General features: G+C 43.5%; 1 protein-coding gene across 10 annotated transcripts in view; it reads left to right on the top strand.

Moving 5' to 3' along the window:
• Positions 1-20,555, top strand: part of MAGI1 (membrane associated guanylate kinase, WW and PDZ domain containing 1) — a 693,886-nt gene that overhangs the window by 190,220 nt on the left and 483,111 nt on the right. The window lies entirely within an intron of this gene.

The following is a 20,555-nucleotide window of genomic DNA, read 5'->3' as shown; positions in this document are numbered from 1 at the left end:
CAATAATTCTAGCCCTAGACCTCCTCTGTAGCTCAAAAAATGCAACCTGTAGAATTTTTTAAACGTCGCCTATCGAGATTTTTAAGGGTAAAAGTTTGACGCCATGCCACGAGCGGGCGCAATTTTTAAGCGTGTCATGTTGGGTATCATTTTACTCAGCGTAACATTATCTTTCACAATATATAAAAAAATTGGGCAAAAATTATTGTTGTCTTATTTTTTAATTCAAAAAAGTGATTTTTTCCCAAAAAAAGTGCGCTTGTAAGACCGCTGCGCAAATACGGTGTGACAAAAAGTATTGCAATGACTGCCATTTTATTCCCTAGGATGTCTGCTAAAAAAAATATATAATGTTTGGGGGTTCTGATTAATTTTCTAGCAAAAAAATTGTGATTTTCACATGAAGGAGAGAAGTGCCAGAATAGGCCCGGTGGTCAAGTGGTTAAATTTTTCCTATGGATAAAAAAAATGATCGTCTGTGTGGAAGTCCATCGGTCAAAAATCCATGAATGCTCAGAATCAAGTCGACGCATGCTCGGAAGCATTGAACTTCATTTTTCTTAGCACGTCGTAGTGTTTTACGTCTAGGGCCGAAACAACTAATCGTTTAATCGACAACTAATCGATTATGAAATTAATCGATTACAATTTTCATAATCGATTAATCGGCCAGTAACATAATGGGGTTAAAAAAACAAAAATTAGCCCTTTATAGTACAAAAAAGCAAATCGCTACTGTAAATATTACTTTCACTGTCCCACAGTAAAACAATGAACCCCTTATGCCGCGTACACACGATAATTTTTCAGCATGAAAAAAAAAGTTTTTCAGCATGTCAAAAAAACAACGTTTTCCCAACTTCATCATTAAAACGATGTTGCCTACACACCATTGTTTTTAAAAAATGTTCTAGCAAAGCGTGGTGACGTACAACACGTACGACGGCACTATAAAGGGGAAGTTCCATTCGCCTTTGGGCTGCTTTAGCTGATTCCGTGTTAGTAAAAGACGATTTGTGCTTTTCTGTCTGTTACAGCGTGATGAATGTGCTTACTCCATTATGAACGGTAGTTTTACCAGAACGAGCGCTCCCGTCTTATAACTTGCTTGTGAGAATGCGCAGGTTTTTTACATCATTTTAGCCCACACACGATAATTTTTTACAAACCCCAAAAAACGACATCGTTTAAAACGACGTTAAAAAATGCAGCTTGTTCGAAAAAAAAATTGGTCGTTTTTCAGAACCTGAAAAATGATGTGAAGCCCACACATGATGATTTTAAATGACATTTTTGAAAAACAACGTTTTTTTTCATGCAAAAATGATCGTGTGTACGCATCATTACAGTAGCGATTATTTGCTCTTTTTGTACTTATTTTTGTTTTTTAAATCCCATTATGTTACTAAACATCTCAGGCCTGGGTCACACCTCTGTTTGTTGGTGCTTTTTGCTGAAACACACTACAGTTCATTTACATGTTTTCCTATGGAACACGTTCACATCCATGATTTTTTGTCAGCTACTGCGTATTTTGAAAGGGCAAGGACTTAACGCAAAACGGCGCTATTTTTATTTTTTTTGGTTCAATATACTTCAATAGAGAAGCTGCAGAAAAGCATGTAATGTGTTTTTGCGGCAATTTGTGTTTTGTAATCTGCCCAACAACAAATTAGCCCAAAAAAATAAAAAAATATTATTTATTTTTTTAAAGGCTATTATCTGATTAATCGAAACAATAATCGGCCAACAAATCGATTATGAAAATAATGTTTAGTTGCAGCCCTATTTACGTCACCGCGTTTTGGCACGGTCGGATTTTTGGCTGATGGTGTGTAGGCAAGACTGATGAAAGTCAGCTTCATCGGATATCCGACGAAAAAATCCATCGGATTAGATTCCATTAGATATCCGATCGTGTGTACAGGGCTTAAAGGATCACTAAAGGAAAATATTTTTTAAGCTAAATGGCTTCCTTTATCTTACTGCAGTCCTGGTTTCATGTCCTCATTGTTCGTTTTTGCTTTGAAGTAGCTGTAATTCTGCTGTGATCTCCACACTTCCTGCTTGTCTGGCTCCTTATGAAAAAACTCATGGGAGCTTCTCACAGTGGTCCAAGCTGTGTGTCTAAAACTCCTCAGAACCAATCAGATTAATTTTAAAAACAAAACACTGCCCTGGATTTGTTTGTTTTTGTTCTGTGTCTCTCTCTACTTCACAGAAACATGAAACCAGTTTAAAAACGAAAGTGAAACTAGAGGCACATTATATGATAAATTTTTATCTATTTTTAATCATTTTTAACCACTTCCCGACCTCCTCATGTACATTTACGTCGGCAGAATGGCACGGACAGGCACAATCACGTACCTGTACGTGCCTGCCTAGACGTGGGTGGGGAGTCCGATCGGGAACCCCCCCGGTACATGCGGAAGTCGGGTCCGCTCGGGGAGCGATCCTGGACGACGGCGCGGCTATTTGTTTATAGCCGCTCCGTCGCGAGCACTCCCCGGAGCTGAAGAACGGCTTCCCCGTGCTTCACTGTGTCGGCGCATCGATCTCGTCATCCCCTTTATAGGGAAGACACGATCGATGACGTCATTCCTACAGCCACACCCCCCTACACTAGTAAACACACACTAAACACAACACAAATCCTACAGCGCCCCCTGTGTTTAACTCCCAAACTGCAACTGTCATTTTCACAATAAACAATGCAATTTAAATGCATTTTTTGCTGTGAAAATGACAATTGTCCCAAAAATTTGTCAAAATTGTCCGAAGTGTCCGCCATAATGTCGCAGTCACGAAAAAAATCGCTGATCATCGCCATTAGTAGTTAAAAAAAAAAAAAAAAAAGCAAAAAAACTATCCCCTATTTTGTAAACGCTATAAATTTTGCGCAAACCAACCGATAAACGATTATTGCGATTTTTTTTTACCAAAAATAGGTAGAAGAATACGTATCGGCCTAAACTTAGGAAAAACATTTTTTTATATATGTTTTTGGGGGATATTTATTATAGCAAAAAGTAAAAAATATTGAATTTTTTTTCAAAATTGTCGCTCTATTTTTGTTTATAGCGCAAAAAATAAAAACCGCAGAGGTGATCAAATACCACCAAAAGAAAGCTCTATTTGTGGGGAAAAAAGGACGCCAATTTTGTTTGGGAGCCACGTCGCACGACCGCGCAATTGTCTGTTAAAGCGACGCAGTCCCGAACTGTAAAAACCCCTTGGGTCTTTAGGCAGCATTTTGGTCCGGGGCTTAAGTGGTTAAAAGGAATCCGTTAACTTTTATGTCTCTATACCCTGTAAACAGTCATTTCAGCAAAACATTTTTTTTCCTTTAGTGACCCTTTAAAGCGGGAGTTCACCCATGTATTAAATTTTTTTTTCCTCCCCTTAGCTTCCTGCTCGTTCGGTCTAGGGGAATCGGCTATTTGTATTAAAATATGAGCAGTACTTACCCGTTTTCGAGATGCATCTTCTCCGCCGCTTCCGGGTATGGGTCTTCGGGAGCGGGCGTTCCTTCTTGATTGACAGTCTTCCGAGAGGCTTCCGACGGTCGCATCCATCGCGTCACTCGTAGCCGAAAGAAGCCGAACGTCGGTGCGGCTCTATACTGCGCCTGCGCACCGACGTTCGGCTTCTTTCGGAAAATCGTGACGCGATGGATGCGACCGTCGGAAGCCTCTCGGAAGACTGTCAATCAAGAAGGAACGCCCATTACCGCAGCCCATACCCGGAAGCGATGGAGAGGATGCATCTCGTAAACGGGTAAGTACTGCACATATTTTAAAACAAATAGCCGATTCCCCTAGAGAAAACGAGCAGGAATCTAAGGGGAAAAGTGCCCTCTAAGGGTGAACCCCCGCTTTAAGTCCTTTATCAGATGAATCCCCTCTCATATATGTATTTTATCTGGGTATGTAGCCTATTTGGCATTTTGATGATTGGGTTTACATATACTTTATTCATCATAAATATTTCTTGATCTGGTCGCCTATTACTATATGTTGGCTTGCAACAGGAGCATATGATATCTGCAGGGATTTGATAAAAAAGCACTACAAGAAGTAATTTTCACCGCTGTTGTACGATCTTTGTAATGAATCTAAATTTCGAGCATTGTCATTCTACAATTAGGCGGCTAGAGCCTGTGCCCTATGAAGCAGTCATGTTGGCAGATAACGCCTCTGTTGAAATATTTTTTCAAGGAGGCCACAATGGACTTGTTTGTCCTCCCGGTCCCAAAATTGCTTTTAGTGCAGCAATTTGGTGGCAGCAAAGATCAAGATGTCAGGCAAAGTTTTCAGTTTCGTTGTTGGACCCCTTAATTGGTGTTTTTATGCATGGAATCCTCAGATTGTGTACAAGCTTCTACTGTGCCCATCCCGGAGAAATATATAGCATAAGAGCCCTTTGTTTTATGGCCTCGCTGGGGCTATTTGTCTTTCTAAGCTGTCGGCAATAAAAGACCTTTGTGCATGAGGTCTAAACTTCCAAAGAAACTTTTATCACTACTCAGCAGCAACTAGCTAAACTTTCTGTTTTATATGTATTTTTATATGTTGTTTTAACGCGGTGCTTTGTTGTAGGTATGGGAAAGCCATGGTTTGGCGGACTGGAATCCAACCTAATCACGCGTTTTCCATTCAGGGAGCCTTTTAAAGTAGTGGTTAACATTCTTGAAATGACCTCAAGTGCGGCCCTCGACATTACCGAAGAGCTGCGTATGAGATTCAGTGAATATTTAGGGTCAGAGATAGAAGACGCGTAACTGGATGTAGTCAAAAACTAATGACATCATACAGGAAATGGTCACTGCAGACAGGACACAAGAGATCTTCAGAGACGATACAAGAGATGGTCAGAGACTGCAGACATGATTCAGGAGAAGGTCCGAGACTGCAGACATGATTCAGGAGAAGGTCCGAGACTGCAGACATGATTCAGGAGAAGGTCCGAGACTGCAGACATGATTCAGGTGAAGGTCAGAGACTGCAGACATCATTCAGGAGATAGTCAGAGACTGCAGACATCATTCAGGAGAAGGTCAGAGACTGCAGACATGATTCAGGAGATGGTCAGAGACTGCAGACAGGATACAAGAGATCTTCAGGGACGATACAAGAGATAATCAGAGACTGCAGACATGATTCAGAAGATGGTCAGAGACTGCAGACATGATTCAGGAGATGGTCAGAGACTGCAGACATGATTCAGGAGATGGTCAGAGACTGCAGACATGATTCAGGAGATGGTCAGAGACTGCAGACATGATTCAGGAGATGGTCAGAGACTGCAGACAGGATACAAGAGATCTTCAGGGACGATACAAGAGATAATCAGAGACTGCAGACATGATTCAGAAGATGGTCAGAGACTGCAGACATGATTCAGGAGATGGTCAGAGACTGCAGACATGATTCAGGAGATGGTCAGAGACTGCAGACATGATTCAGGAGATGGTCAGAGACTGCAGACATGATTCAGGAGATGGTCAGAGACTGCAGACAGGATACAACAGATCTTCAGGGACGATACAAGAGATAATCAGAGACTGCAGACATGATTCAGAAGATGGTCAAAGACTGCAGACATGATTCAGGAGATGGTCAGAGACTGCAGACATGATTCAGGAGATGGTCAGAGACTGCAGACATGATTCAGGAGATGGTCAGAGACTGCAGACATGATTCAGGAGATGGTCAGAGACTGCAGACAGGATACAAGAGATCTTCAGGGACGATACAAGAGATAATCAGAGACTGCAGACATGATTCAGAAGATGGTCAGAGACTGCAGACATGATTCAGAAGATGGTCAGAGACTGCAGACATGATTCAGGAGATGGTCAGAGACTGCAGACATGATTCAGGAGATGGTCAGAGACTGCAGACATGATTCAGGAGATGGTCAGAGACTGCAGACATGATTCAGGAGATGGTCAGAGACTGCAGACCGGACACAAGAGATCTTCAGAGACGATACAAGAGATAATCGGAGACTGCAGACATGATTCAGGAGATGGTCAGAGATTGCAGACATGATTCAGGAGATGGTTAGAGACTGCAGACATGATTCAGGAGAAGGTCAGAGACTGCAGACATGATTCAGGAGAAGGTCAGAGACTGCAGACATGATTCAGGAGAAGGTCAGAGACTGCAGACATGATTCAGGAGAAGGTCAGAGACTGCAGACATGATTCAGGAGAAGGTCAGAGATTGCAGACATGATTCAGGAGAAGGTCAGAGACTGCAGACATGATTCAGGAGAAGGTCCGAGACTGCAGACATGATTCAGGAGAAGGTCCGAGACTACAGACATGATTCAGGAGAAGGTCCGAGACTGCAGACATGATTCAGGAGAAGGTCCGAGACTGCAGACATGATTCAGGAGAAGGTCCGAGACTGCAGACATGATTCAGGAGAAGGTCCGAGACTGCAGACATGATTCAGGAGAAGGTCAGAGACTGCAGACATGATTCAGGAGAAGGTCAGAGACTGCAGACATGATTCAGGAGAAGGTCAGAGACTGCAGACATGATTCAGCAGAAGGTCAGAGACTGCAGACATGATTCAGGAGATGGTCAGAGACTGCAGACATGATTCAGGAGATGATCAGAGACTGCAGACATGATTCAGGAGATGATCAGAGACTGCAGACATGATTCAGGAGATGATCAGAGACTGCAGACATGATTCAGGAGATGATCAGAGACTGCAGACATGATTCAGGAGATGATCAGAGACTGCAGACATATTACATGGGACTGCTAGAAATTGTTGCTATAGCAGTGCAATAGGGAACACACACATTAGTGTCTATTTTTTTAATAGAATGTGGAAGGGTTAGAATCTCTGTTGGGTCTTTATGACTGTCTGGGTCCCCACTGGGGAGGTTGACCATCTCTATTTTTTCTGATGACAATTGTATTTCCGATACTGAACATTTTGACAGATGCAGTATTTTTGAGTTGTTGCGGGAACATAAACTGAGGGAAAATCGTTCAGTGGGTAAACGGTAAACCTGTTCTGGTGACGACTATCTAAGAGGGGACTTGCCCTCACTTTGGAGAAATCTCTTCTCACTTCTTGTTCTTTCCCTGGAACAGGAAGTGAAGGAAAATCTACCCAACAGGACGGGAAAAAAATAACTTGACCCGGGGGACCCCAAGGAATTCCCTTAATTTGCAAGGATTTCCTCTCACTTCCTTTTTTGGTTATCAAACAGGATTTGAAGGTTAATATTCCCAATGTGTTAAAAATGATGGCAAAAAAAAAAAAAAACACGGGTTATAACCCTCTCTTACTTTCCCGAAAATGAAAACAAAAGTTTTGCCTATAGTTTAAATGCATGTGTCCAGGGTATCAGTAAAAAATGTCAACCTTGCTTCAGCAGGCTTTCTCCTCTTCATCTGAACAGTCCCCGAAGCTGCTTCTCTTTTTCACTTCATCATTCACAGTTGCTCTGAGGTCATAATGTACAATGCGGGGCCAACAGTCTTGCCTTGTAAATTATCGCTCATACCAGAGCACTTTATTTCCAGAAGTGTAGCAATGCTTAACAAAAAGATTTTCATTTTATTTAGTGAGACCTGTTCACCTCCTGATTATCAGTGTGCTGCACATCAGTGCCCATCGGTGCTTCCTCATCAGTGTCACCTATCAGTGCACCCCCCGGCCCATCAGTGCAGCCCCCCTGGGCCCATCAGTGCTCATTTGTGCAGTCTCCTCATCAGTTTGTGCAGCCTCCTCATTTCCATTTTATTTAGTGAGACCTGTTCACCTGCTGATTATCAGTGCGCTGCCAATCAGTGCTTCCTCACCAGTGTCATCTATGTGTGCAGCCCCCCCCCCCTCCCCGGCCCATTAGTGCTCATTTGTGCAGCCTCCTCATCAGTGCTCATTTTTGCAGCCTTTTCATCAGTGCTTATTTGTGCAGCCTCCTCATCAGTGCTTATTTGTGCAGCCTCTTCATCAGTGCGGGCCTCCTCATTAGTGCCCATCAGTGCCTCCTCATTAGTGCCACCCATCAAAGCAGCTTTATTAGCGCAGATTAGTGAAGGAGAAAAATGTACCTCTTTGCAAAATTGTATAACAAACTATGGAACAATTTTTTATTTTTTTTTTCTGTTTGTTTAGCAAAATATAAAAAAAACAGTGAGCTGGATTCAGGTACGACTTGCGCCCTCTTACGGAGGGGCAGCGTACCGTTTTTACGCTGCGCCTCCGTAAATTACATGCGCTACGCTTCATTCACGAAGCAGTAGCTCCGTAATTTGCGTGTGCGCTCCCTAAAACTGCCCGGCGTAAGGGCGCGTAATTTAAATGATCCCGTAGGGGGCGTGGATCATTTAAATTTGGCGCGTTCCCACGCCGTACGTAGTGCGCATGCTCCGTCGGGAAACTTTCCCGACGTGCATTGCGGCAAATGACGTCGCAAGGACGTCATTTGCTTCAACGTGAACGTAAATGGCGTCCAGCGCCATTCACGATTCACTTACGCAAACAACGTAATTTTCAAGTATCGTGACGCGGGAACGACGGGTATACTTAGCATTGGCTGCCCCTGCTAATGGCAAGAGCAGCCTTAGGCCCCGTACACACGACCAAACATGTATGCTGAAACTGGTCCGCGGGCCAGTTTCAGCATACATGTTCGGTCGTGTGTAGGCGCGAGCGGGCCGAATTCCAGCAAACATTTGCCCGCCGGGCCTTTTCCCAGCGGGCAAATATTCCTGGACGTGTTTTAAAACCGTCCGCTGGAATCCTGCCCGCTCGGACATGTACGGTCGTCAGTACAGACCTACCGTACATGTCCGAGCGCCCGCCGTCCCTCGCATGCGTCGAATGACTTTGACGCATGCGTGGAAGCCTTTAAATGGCAGGCCCGCCCACGTCGCCGCGTCATCGTCGTGGCGACGACGCGGACACGCCCCGCGTAGTGTTTACGCACGGACTTCTGTACGATGGTTAGTACAACCATCGTACAGAAGCCCTCTGGCAGGCATGTACGGTGAAAACGGTCCGACGGACCGGTTTCACCGTACATGTTTGCTCGTGAGTACCCGGCCTTACGCGGAACCCGACGAACCCAAACGACGTAAAATGCGTACGCAGGGCACGCGTAGGGTTGTGAATCGGCGTGAGTATGCAATTTGCATACTCTACGCTGACCACTACGGGAACGCCACCTAGCGGCCATCGTAAGAATGCAGCCTACGATACGACGGCATAAGAGCCTTATGCCAGTCATATCTTAGGCTGCAGTCGGCGTAACGAGCTTTCTGAATACAGAAAAGTCGTTACGCCGGCGCAACTAAGCAATTGCGCTGCATAACTATGGTTACGCAGACGCAATTGCTTACTGAATCTACCCCACTGGTGATTAAATACCCACAAAAGAAAACCTCTATTTGTGTGAAAGAAAATAGTACAGTGTAGCGCAATTGTCATTCAAAGTGTGACAGCGCTGAAAATCGGCCCTGGCATGAAGAGGGGGTAAAAGTGCCCAGTAGGCAAGTGGTTAATGGTCATATTGTCATAAGATTAAATAATGAACACAGGAAAGATAACTCATGCAACATAATGCATTGACCCCATTACCTGATGTGATCAGTGTATGGCACCCAATTGATTTCTATGAAGATCGTATTCTTACGAGGGAGGGGAAATCTTCCCATATATGTGCCGGGGATTGGCAGAGGAAGACAGAATATTCTTTCACCGTAGATGGTTATCTGATAAATAAATAAAACAACTCCTAACTTTTTTTTTAATGATTGAAAGCCTTTCTTTCATGTTAAAAGCATTACCGTTATAAAATAGAATTCTTAATTAAAGGCTTATTGATCATTGTACAGACTCATTCTCACAAAACGTTCCAGATTTGTCTCACACTTGTATTAATCAGAGTCAGTTCCAGGCTTCGCCATGTATTGATGTACGTGTTTGTCAGCCTGTCTTTTTTTTCCTTGGAAATATAAACTCTGGAAAACATAAGTATGTGGCGCCCCCTAGAGTCCACACATACACACTGCTCCTGCTTGCGCAATGTTTGTACGCGGTGCTGTAATTTGTGTGCCTGCTGCATCGGCTAAATGATATAATTACTGAAAATATCCTCACAACAGATGGCTGCAAAGATTGATCTTCTGGTTATGAGCGTCGGCTCAGTTATTGGCTTTTGTGTGTTCTTTCGTTTTTCCTGTATACAAAACTTTGGAAGAGTGCCGGCCCTCATATTTGTTACGCTTTGCAAATGATTCTTTTTTAACCTTGGTCTTTATTAATAGGGACATTGACCATGCTAAAAAATGGGCAGGTGTGGTTCTTCAGTCATTTCTATAAAAACGAAAAGTCCGCAGCTACAAAAATTGTAGCTGCTGACTTTTGATAAGCAGACACTCACCTGTCCAAGGATCCAGCGCCATCCTCACCCCGGCCGGTTTCGTCACCGGTCTTTGGGTCCAGACCCTGGTATGTTCGCTGTGGGAAGCCGGCTGTGGCTCCTTGTGGAACTGTGCATGCACTGCACCTGACTTGTCCTGCCCCCCCCCCCAACCACACAGCAATCGACCACACAGCAATTCACGTGGAAGCTCAGTGTGCTGTTGCTTCTCCTCCCCCCAGCTCTTATGCAGCTGAGAACAGAGGGAATGTGATCACTTATATAAAAATGTGGGAACAAATGTATTGTTTACAATCACTTTAATTGCTCTACTGTGCCCACAACTACAGAGATCGGTGGGGTTTTGGTTTAAAGCTTATTTGCTTCTTGTTAAGAGTATGTAAATAGTTTAAAGGAACACTAAAGGCAGAATAAAAAACAAAAAAAAATTACAAACATGTTATACTTACCTCCGCTGTGCAGTTCGTTTTGCACGCAGTGGCCCCGAATCCGGTCTTCTGGGGTCCCTCGGCGGCTGTCTCAGCTCCTCCTCGCAAAAGCTTTCCACGTTCATGCGAGCTCCCTCGCATGGTGGAAAGCTTTTGCGAGCGCGCTCCTGTGATACAGCGGCGGGCCCCCGGTGCGCCGCGTCATCCACTGGGATTGACAGCAGCGCCAGCCAATGGCTGCGCTGCTATCAATCCGCCCAGCCTAGCCAATCAACGGCCAGACTGGGAACCGAACAAGATGACAAGCACGCGCCCTGGACTTTCGAATGGTGAGGTAAGTAAAATGGGGGCTCGGGGGGGGCGGGGGGGCGGTGCTGTCAGATGTTTTTTACCTTTACAACCCCTTTAATGTTCATAGCCTGACCATATTTTTACTTGAACTGCTTCCGGACTGCCAACAGCACATTTACTGGGGCAGGGCGACACGTTACCGATGTGATTGGACTAGGGCCGAAACAACTAATCGATTATGAAATTAATCGATTACAATTTTCACAATCGATTAATCGGCCAGTAAAATAATGAGGTTAAAAAAACAAAAATTAGCCCTTTATAGTACAAAAAAGCAAATCGCTACTGTAAATATTAATTTCACTGTCCCACAGTAAAAAAATGAACCCCTTACAGTAGCGATTATTTGCTCTTTTTGCTTTATTTTTGTTTTTTTAACCCCATTATGTTACTAAACATCTCAGGCCTGGGGTCACACCTCTGTTTTTTGGTGCTTTTTGCAGAAACGCACTACAGTTCATTTACATGTTTTCCTATGGGACACGTTCACATCCATGATTTTTTTTTCAGCTGCTGCGTATTTGGAAAGGGCGAGGACTTTTTAACGCAAAACGGTGCTATTTTTTTTTTTTTGGGTTCAATATACTTCAATGGGGAAGCTGTAGAAAAGCATGTAATGGGTTTTTGCAGCAATTTGTGTTTTGTAATCTGCCCAACCACAAATTGGCCCCAAAAAAAATAAAAATGCAATTTTTTTTTTTAAGGCTATTATTCGATTAATCAAAACAATAATCGGCCAACTAATCGATTCTGAAAATAATCGTTAGTTGCAGCCCAAGATTGGACACAGCAGGGTCCCGCCGATAGTTGACAGGAGAGGCAGAATTGCAAACTGCCTATGTAAACGAGGCAGACCGTTGTTCAGTCAGAGAGGAAGATGGAGATCTTGTGATTCTGCTAAGCAAAAACACAAATCTCTGTCTTCCTCCAGTTAAGCCATCCCCCACACAGTAATCACTCCCTATGGGCACACTTAACCACTTAACCATTTGATCTGACAACCCCTTCCCTGCTAGTGTCATGAGTACAGTGAGAGTGCATTTTTTAGAACTCTATTAGTGTTGCTGAGTGTCCAAAAAGTGTCACTTCGTGTCCGATTTGTATGCGCAATGTCGCAGTCCTGCTAAATAAATCACTGATTGCCGCCATTTCTAGTAAAAATAAAAATGCCATAAAAATATCCCATAGTTTTGTAAACACTACAACTGTTGCACAAACCAATCAAGATGCGCTTATTGGGATTTGTTTTTACTAAAAATATGTAACAGAATACATATTGGCCTAAATTCATGAAGAAATTCGATTTTTTTTTTTTACATTTTTTTTTAATTGCATATTTTATTTCATTTTTAATTGTCTGTAAAAACAGCGCCAAAAAAAAGAGAGGGAGAAAGGACTTAAATTTAGTTTGGGTACAGCGTTGCATGAATATGCAGTTGTCAGTTAAAGTGACGCAGTAACGTATCGCAAAAAAAATGGCTTGGTCATGAAGGGGGTGAAAACTTTCTGGGTTGGACTGCAAATGTTCACATCCAAGGGAAAAAAAGACAAAAAGTAATAAAATCTCGACACATGAAAACCTGAAATACTATACTATACACCCACTGCAAAGTTTATCATTTTGGCGCAGTCATTTCTAATGAATATTATCCTCCCCATTTCTGTGTACTGTGGCTGGACTTCTCAGACTGGCAATTTTCCCACGGAAACCGATACAAGACGGCGCTCTTAGACAAAGGCCTAAACTTTATTTTACAGAACATTCTCCTCCGTACAGATAAATGGCCTTTCAGAGGCTCTGAGAAAGTGTGGACACATTTACAGGGAGATAATTCACCGGGATATTCTTTTCTCCCGAAGATATATGTATCCTATTGCTGCCGCCTTCTACTCCCACTGTAGATTGTACAGCTGTTTTTTTGTTTTTTTTCCTTAACCAAAATTACAAGCTATTGTGTTTTCTGGATCAGAGCTTTGTTTGACTTGTGTTTTACTGCTTGCAGACGGTAATTAGTGGTTTGGGTTCAATTTAGAGTTTTTTAAACTTTACTGAGATCTTAAAGTGAACCTGTGCTACAAATACGCTGAAGTCGCCATTCTTGCTTGGCTGTCATGCTGATCTTTGGGGCTTGGAGTCACTTATTTTTCCTTACACTTAGAAATCCAGTCCATAAAATATGTCCTCTTCTAACTTAAAGGGTAACTCTACTTTCGTGGGGGGGGGGGACGCAACGCAATCGGACCATCCCACTGGTCATGTATAGAAAAAAAGTTGAAGGATTGCTGCACCAACAGTTATTGAAATAACATACAAAAGCAGTCCATAAGTGCCGATTAGGGTGACCACATTTCCAAACTACCATTCGGGGACACTCTCCCTTCCCAAAAATCAGCTTGTGCTGTAACGAATCACAGCACAGTGATTGGACACAAGAGGCGGGATTTATAATTTCTCTATTCATAAGCAGGGGGCGGGATTGTGTTCCTCCAGGCATTCCCAGGCCAGGACAAGTACTGTCAGTGAGTAAAGCGGTGATGTTGCGGACTTTTTTGGGGGCATCAGATTGGCCCGGGGGGGGGGGGGGTGTGGCTGTGTCAGTTTCATTCCGGGACACTATATTGTCCTGGAATGTGTCTGGGACAGACCTGAAAAATGCGGGACTGTCCCATGCAATCTGGGACACGTGGTCACCCTAGTGCCGGTTCGCACTACAGCGACTTGGGATCCGACTTGTCAGACCTCAAGTCGCCCCAAGTCGCTTGACATCAGTTTTCCCATGTTAGTCAATGAGAGCCGTCTTAATGTACACTACTGAAGTTGTTACAACATCAGAAAAGGTTCCTGTACTACTTCAAGGCGACTTCTAGGCAACTTGTACCCATAGATTTCAATGGAAGTTGCCTTCAAAGTCGGATCTCCATCTTAACTGAAGCAACTTTACAATCGGCGCCGTTCGCAGGCTTGTATTGTATGCCATTCAATGGGGAAACTCGCTTTGATATGCGAGTACTTTGGATTACGAGCATTCTCCTGGAACAAATAATGCTCGTAATCCAAGGTTCCACTGTATTCCATCATTACAGTTTCTGGCTAATATCAATAGCGCCCTTCTTCAGATGAGAACATGATAATGGCCAAAAACTAATGATGGAATACCCTTAAAGCACTTCTATACCCAAAAACACATAAAAAAAAAAAACTGCAAGATAAAGGCATCGGCGCTGTGACTGGCCAGAGCGGCGATGACGTCACTCCTGCGCATGTGCGCGGAACCGGCACGATCCCTGTACGATCCGGCACTTTCACATTCAAGACCGAGCACGCTCAGTGTGCCTGTGCCGTTATCTACGTTATCGACATCGGTTCCTGATTTTCTGCAAATATCTAGGTTAAGGAGATATTGCAAGCACCTACAGGCCAAATGCGATACTGCAGGTCCCATTAGCTTTAATGGACTTTTTTTGTATGTTAATTAATAAATGTTGGTGCAGCAATCCTTCCAATTTTTATATATACTTTTTTTCGGACACCCGTTTTAACTAGCAACTTGCCATGGCACTTTTACTTTTTTAATGTAAAAAAAAAAAGACACCTTTTGAGTCCAGTATTAAGTAATCCAAATGATCAAAATGTTATATCCTTCTAACAGCAATGTTTCACAAACAGTAGCCCAGAAATCTGTCCATTAATTCAACAAAATTCAAAAAAAAAAAAAAAAAAAAGCCTATTTAAAAAACAGAGGCAGACGCACCACCAGATGGGTCTAAATTGGGCACAAAGCCCGTACGAAAACTATCGCTCTAGTTTATCTGTGTACCCACCAATTCTTCTCACAATCCCCCTGCTAAAACATTTGGCAAGTGCGCTTGTGGCAGATGTAAGAAAGCTGGCACCAAATTTTATCTCGGCTTGCAGAGTGCCGTTTTGAACTAGGAGCACGCACCAGCAACGTAGAATGGCTCGGTGGAAAAACATATTGGAATATTTTAACACTTCCAGCAAAAGGTGTTTCGCCTCCGATATAAAGTGACCAAAAAAAGTTTCTAGTCTAAAAAAGCCCAATTAATATTCCGTTGAATCGTGTCAGTTTTTGCATTTCCTGAGTCCGAATTTTTTTTTTTTTTTAAACCTCAACCAGTGCCAAAGCTAGTGAACCCCCCAATAGTCTCCATTTTCATCTTTATTTGCCAAATGTAGTGCTTTTTTATTTTATTTTAAATAAATAGCCTCACAATAAATCATTATTAGCCTTGCTGAAAACCAAATGTGCCCGTCGCAGTCTGCTGCTTTTTCTAAACAAAGATTTTACAGGCGGTTGCGTGTGAGTTTATTCTAATACGTGGGGAGAAATGGGGCCTGATTTCTAAGAATGCTGAATTTATAACCATTAGAGCAATTTTCTGTTTTGTCTAGAAAGTAGTTTGCACCCCCTGTTGCTCACTAATAGGAGTAGCGTGTGTTCTACACCCACAAAGCGGCTGTTTGACGGTGCCATGCCGTAAAAGGGAAAGTCACATCTTGGGTTATTTTTATTTTAATGTTTTTAAATTTCATTTAGATGTTTATAAACATATGTTTTGCTTCAAGTTGTTTTGTTTTTTTTTAGTTAACAAAGTCTTAAATAATAACATTCATTACAGCAGAGGTGTCAAACTCAATTTTATCGTAGGCCGCATCAGCATTATGATTGTCCTCAAAAGGGCCGGTTGTATCTGTAAGATTAGATGTCCAGCGCATCCTCTCCACCTTTACATGTCAAGAGCCCCCCCACCATCAGAAGTTGAGTCCCCCACTCTCCCTTACATCACAGTGCGTCCCCCTTTCCTTATGCTGCTGCTGGGAAGAAGCTGGATGCATTGCTTGAAAGCAGAATGTAGGGGTCTGGAGGAGGACCAGAGGAGGGCTGGAGCTCTCCTGCAGCCGCAGGAGAGGTGTGAGGGCCACATGAAATGGCCTGGAGGGCCGGATTCGGCCCATGGCCCTTGTGTTTGACACCAGTGATTTATGCCATTAGAAAAAAACGTTGCAATGCTTTGCAACAAATCATAAATTTGGTGTAATTTTAAAAGGGAAAACTTATAGAATAAAAAGTTATACCTTTTATTTATAGTAACATATTATTTTTCTTCTATGGATTGCTTTCCTGCAGCTGAAGAAGAGGTGCGAGGGCCACACGAAATGGCCTGGAGGGCCAGATTCGGCCCACGGGCCTTGTGTTTGACACCTGTGCATTACAGGGTGCATCTATAGGCCGTACACACGATCTGACTTTTTGACAACAAACCTCAGACGGACCTGTTTGATCGGACAATCCGACCGTGTGTACACTCCATCGGACAAACTTTTTCATTTTTTCATCGGACAAATGTTCGCTGTGAGAATAGACAAACTTTCCGGCAAACAAATGTCCGATAGAGCAAATCTGGTCGTGTGCACACAAATCCATCCGACTAAAGTCCAAAGTACAAACACGCATGCTCAGAACCAATGCTTAATATCAGAAAACAATAGCAGAAGTTGCCCAAAGGGTGGCGGTAAAAGAGCTGAAAAATCACGTAGTTTGGTGCATGTTGGCTGAAAAAGTCCTGCCGTGTGTATGCAGAACAAGTTCACGGCCAACACTCTTCGGAGCAAAATCCAGGGAAAAGTCTGATGGAAGTCCGATCGTGTGTATGAGGATTTAGACACTTAATTTGCAGAGGATGTTGCTCTTGCTTATAAGCAAGCCCAGCATTACTTTTTAACTGTTGGACTAATTAAAGTATGGTCTTCCAAACTATGGCCCACAGGCCCGCTCCAAAATTTTACTTGGCCCTTGGCTGGGGTCAATAGCGTATACCTTTTTTGTGCACACATTAGGATTACGGTCAGTAATGTCTGCCTATGGTATCCTCGTCAACCACTCATCTACCGGGAAACCCTGATGGGGACTCTGATGTAAAGGGGGCTCTGATGGGGTCTTTAATGTAAGGGCAGTTCTGATGGAAATCGGAATGGCTGTTTTGCTGTGAGTGCCGGGGGGGCCATGATGCTAGATTGAAGCCTCTTTCCTCTGACTTGAACCTGCTGGTTGGATGACTTCTATTGCGGTCCAAAGGAACCCCATAGGAACATCTTTGATGGGCCCTGGCAGGGTATACAGCTAAAAGCGTTATTGACCTTTTTTCAATAGCGGTCCATTATAATTGGTTAGCAGGCATTTTTACCAATCTAAGGTGGCGGTGTCTTCTGTGGACTTTTGCACATGGGGATGTATGTTGTCTGCGCGATTTCTCGACTTGAGTCCCATATGAAGAGGATTTTTCTCTAACAATATTCTCATGTTTTTATATCTTGAGTCACATACGGAGAGGTTTTCACCCTTCTAATTTCTCTTTGGACTTGATACCTGGAACTTTTAATAAAAATTGTCAATTGTTAGCGTGACCCTGTTTTTTATATAAGTGCTGATGGGGACCCTGAAGTTAGGGGGGTCCCTGATGGATATTCTGATGTTGGGGCAACTCTGATGGGGGACCTTGATGTTTGGGGGCAACTCTGATGGGGGACCTTGATGTTCGGGGGCAACTCTGATGGGGGACCTTGATGTACGGGGGCAACTCTGATGGGGGACCTTGATGTACGGGGGCAACTCTGATGGGGATTTTTTTGGCTTCTGAATATTTGTAACGTAAATGATGTAGAGGTAAGTAAACAATTCACTTAGCTACCCGGCAGCACAGTCACCTATCCTTCAGTCCTCTGCTGCTCAGTTTGGCTACTAACTTCTGGAAATATCCCGCACTATGGCTATAGGTAAGCTTATAAATCCCTTCCCCTCTCCCCTGTGAGAGCACTGGATGCCTTGTGATTGGTTCAGTGCTGTCATGTGGGGCCAGGCAAGGATTCCATAGCCCGACAATTCAGTTGGAGCTTACCCAGGGATTTCTTTTCATGGTCCTAGAGGCCAAATTGAGTGGTGAAGGAGAGAGGAATGGCTATTTTTTTTCTGCTGGGTAAACTGGGACCTAAATGAAACCTTTACTTTCCCCTTTATAGGCAAAGGGAAGGTTAAATTTAAGAATTAAAATAAAAGCGATATAAATTCCCTTTAGCTATCTCTGAAGGTACTACTTCTTGAAACCTCTCAAGTTTTTCCAGTGCAATGTATGTCATCCTTACAACTCATTTGCTTTCAATGACTTTTCAAGATTGGGCTGTGCTGCATCAAGTAGCTCTGAGTGGTATCAGCATGGAGCTGCTTAATAACGGCAGCTTTTAAACAGCTGATTGCTAACAGGAGATGCACAAAGGGACGGGGTGGGGGGGATTTTAACAACCCAGAACAGATACAGCTATTTTATCTACTGATATAAAATGCCATTACATGAAAAAACTGATTATTGATAATTCATGTAAAAATGAATGAAAGACTCACAGAATGGTGCGACTCCAACCCAAGGCTAATGTCGGATGGGCGATTCTACTGCTAGAGACTAATCGTCAGCAGCAGGATCGGTAAAGAGGATTCCTATTTGTCCCTACGGAATTACTCCTTCTGTAGCTAGATGCCCAAATGCTGCTGAATACCAATAGCCAGCCATGGGGGTGACATCTTACTGCCTTAGCTGCCCATAGGGGCAAACAGGCAACCTCTTAGTTATCCTGCTGGCAATTTCCACAAATCAGCGGCATTATCGCTAGTTGCCTATCTGACATCAGCCTTAGTGCTAGGAGCAAAGAATTGCAATTAAGCTTGTTTTACATTCTGTTTATAATTTAGAAAATCTGTTGTGTACTCATAACTAGGGTTATATTGATACACTGTAGCTGATATTGGTTAATGTGTCCTTGTATAAATAAGGGCTCACCAAGATCTTGGCTACAATGCATCAGTGGAACAGAGCAGCTTTCAATTCAATAGCTGTGTTCCCTGCCGCGCGCGTCATATGCAGCCCCTCCCCCCTTGTCCGGGAAACTTTGATAGACAGATCACCCGTCCAATCCTGGGAAGGGTGATCTGTCTATCAAAGTGCCCAGACAAGGGGGAGGGGCTGTATATGACGCGTGCAGCGGTTAACACAACTATTGAATTGAAAGCTGTTTAGTTCCCTGCGGTTTGAACAACCAGGCGGCGGCGACAGCAGCGGCGACTCTCCTCTGCTTTCCTCCTCGCCCCCCCCGCTCCCAGGCAGCCCACACTCGCCAGCCCTCAAAATTCACTCGCAAAATGCGAGCAGGCGAGTGTAAATTTTGAGGGCTGTCTTAATGCATAGAATGCGTTTAAGGTAAAAAAAAAAACTTCTGCCTTTACAACCACTTTAATTACTAAAAGGGTTTATCTTCCAATAGACTGATTTCCCCTTACTTTCCATCCCATTGACTAGTGTCGCCAGGACAGGAAGTCCCCAACAGGAACCCATGCAGCAATGACAGGGATCTTAATCCTTCCCAATTCTATTCTAAGCTAAAAAATAATCTACCTTGATTTTGCTTTTGGGAAACCAGTATGGTAGAAATCTGCAGCTTCAACCGTAGCTATCATTCCTAATTGGATGGATTCTCTTGGATTGGGAAACACGAGCTGGAAATGTTCCCGAATTATCATTATAACCAGTTATGAGTCAGGGAAAACCTCTTGGAGGCAATAAACGGGCAGCACGCGGTCATTTCAAAGCCTGATTTCTTGTAATTATCTCGCCTCCAAGTCCCTGTCATTCATTTTAATAGGTGCACAGAACAAAAAAAAAAAGGAGTTTCGTCCTCGGCCCGGCTAATTAACTGTGATTTGCCTCGATATCGCACAGTACAAATGCCACACTCTATTGTGCCGTCAACATTATGTTTTTGATATATTTTGTTGATATTTGCTGCCCTTTTATTAGCCAGCTGGAGACTTTATACATATTTAAAAATGGCTGTGGGGGCCTGCTGGGTTCTGCTCACATAACTCGGGGCACAATGACTGATATGCTGACGGTAATTGAAAAAGATTCACAGTTTTACATCTCACAGTTTGGGATTTTAAACGTATTTGTCAATTCTGTAGAAAGGAAGGCCATGTTCACCCAAATGGTATTAATAGCTTCTTTTTTTTTTTTTTTCTTTTCTTTTCTTTTAAAGTGTATTTTGTGCGTGTGCTCGAGAGAGGAGCTGGACTGCAGGAGTTGGGAGTAGGCAGGCCTCCCCCAGAGGCAATCTGCCACCTTTCTCCATGCCCCGGGTGGCAATGGCGGGTGTGTGAGGGGGTCCTCCCACACAGCCCGCCCTACCTGCTCCGCTTTGAAGCCCAACGGGGCAGAGGGACTCCCTATAAGGGAGTGAGAGGATTAGCCCGCTCAACCAGCCCCATTAGTCCTTCGCCTCTCTTTAGAGAC

Source organism: Rana temporaria, chromosome 7 (assembly GCF_905171775.1).
Source record: "Rana temporaria chromosome 7, aRanTem1.1, whole genome shotgun sequence".
Taxonomy (NCBI): domain Eukaryota; kingdom Metazoa; phylum Chordata; class Amphibia; order Anura; family Ranidae; genus Rana; species Rana temporaria.
The sequence above is the reverse complement of the archived record's forward strand: the minus strand, read 5'-3'. Positions and strand labels throughout refer to the sequence as shown.